This window comes from Lepisosteus platostomus, chromosome 5, assembly GCF_059453375.1.
Source record: "Lepisosteus platostomus isolate fLepPlt1 chromosome 5, fLepPlt1.hap1, whole genome shotgun sequence".
Taxonomy (NCBI): Eukaryota; Metazoa; Chordata; class Actinopteri; order Semionotiformes; family Lepisosteidae; genus Lepisosteus; species Lepisosteus platostomus.
The window spans coordinates 11,864,635-11,866,304 of NC_142615.1; the positions used below are offsets into that span (position 1 = coordinate 11,864,635).

Genomic DNA, 1,670 nt, shown 5'->3' on the forward strand with positions numbered 1-1,670 from the left:
TGAACAATACAGAAATCAGCGCAGTATAAAATAGGAAGCAATCAAACAAAATGCTCAGAAAAAATCGTAGTTGAGTAAATTGGTGTAAAAATATTTGTAAGCAAAGGAGAGCCCGCGCTGTGCGTGAAACACATCAATCGTTCAGCATTTCTGAAACATTTAATTGAATTGACAAAGAAATCCTCTCCTTAAACTTCGAAAAGGATTATCTGTTGAGCCAGCAGGCATAACACTGCAGTTGCCCGTTTCTCAAAGGTGTTTGAAGTTGTGGATAACTTTTAGCAGGTTTGGTGCCGTGGCTTAGCTGGTTAAGACGCCTCACTAAAAACCAGAAGACCCTGGGTATGAATCCCAGTGGTATCTATTCGTAGACAACAGGCCACTCATTGTCAATATTTATGGAGCTCAATTTAGAGACAACGGGAGAAGCATGAGTTACAGCTTTCTGCAGCTGTTTTATGTAAGTTTGTATCTGTTGGCTCTGTGGTGCAATGGAGAGCGTGTTGGACTTCTATTCCTTGGTAGAATTAAGTCATTCAAAGGTTGTGGGTTTGAGTCCCACCAGAGTCACATACCATTTTGATTCAACCTTTCAAAATCCTCTAGGGATTGGTGTTGATCAAGTCAAATAAAGGACTTCTTAAGAGTCCACAGTTGGAAATGAACCAGCAGCCACAAGAAAGAAATTAGCACTGGACTGTGATCACATTACTCCTGTGCTGGAGTCTTTTCTAAACTCCTTCAAATCCAGACTCAAAACCCTCTTCTTTAGAAGAGCCTTTAATGAACTATTATTTACCCCTCTGTTCCTACTGTATTTAATACCACCATCTATTGTCTCCTCTAACTGTGTATTCTCATCCTGTTTATCTTGTGTATTTTTTTAACTTTATTGTTGTCATTCTGTAAAGCACTTTGAAAAGCCACCTTTAAAGGCACTATATAATGTAAAGATTATTATTATTAATAATGAACAGTGCATTTAACACTGAGCACATGCAGTCCTTCTTTGCAAAGGATTGCAAAAGTTGGGAATTAGCTTTTCACTCGTTTTGTTAAAGACCGTATCCTGGCTTTGTTGCAGGAAATGTCTGGATGCCATCACTGGATCAAGGAGAGGATCAGGGTTTTGGGAAGTCTTTTTGATGCCTGACACTGTGTGTTGTAACGGCTGTCACTCTTGACCTAAACAACAGAGAACACTGTTGAAATCGCTGGACTGCCTAGCGGACACTTTGTCGCCTTCTTCTGACCTCTATTTAATGCGATTCTCTGAAAACGTGGCACGTTATATATCTGTGCTACCTTTATGGAGGGTGAGCACACTCATAAGAATCATAGATTCGATCACAAGCATCTAAAAACGAGCATGAGAAAATGACATCACACTATAAGGCTGAATGGCACAAATTCTCCTGTTCCTTCTGCAGCAAATGTGTGTTTTTTTTGCTTCTTAACACTGAGATAGTTGGAGATAGTTGGCAGCAGTGGGATTCCAACTCACACCCCCAAAGAGACTGGAGCTTTAATCCAGCTTTAAACTAAAAACTGGGTGACTTGTAAGGGCTGGTAGGAGAGGAAAGTAATAAATGCTTTAATATTTGATTATTAATTTTTCACCAGTTGTTTTGATCAAATTATTGTAACGCGGTGCCATATTAAGGTATAAT

The 1,670-nt window shown here is 39.4% G+C and overlaps 1 non-coding gene across 1 annotated transcript; it reads left to right on the forward strand.

The window, feature by feature from the left end:
* The first annotated feature begins 477 nt into the window (after positions 1-477).
* trnar-ucu (transfer RNA arginine (anticodon UCU)) lies at positions 478-570 on the forward strand. The gene is made up of 2 exons: positions 478-514; positions 535-570. It is a non-coding gene; the product is annotated as a tRNA-Arg (tRNA).
* Positions 571-1,670: the final 1,100 nt, after the last annotated feature.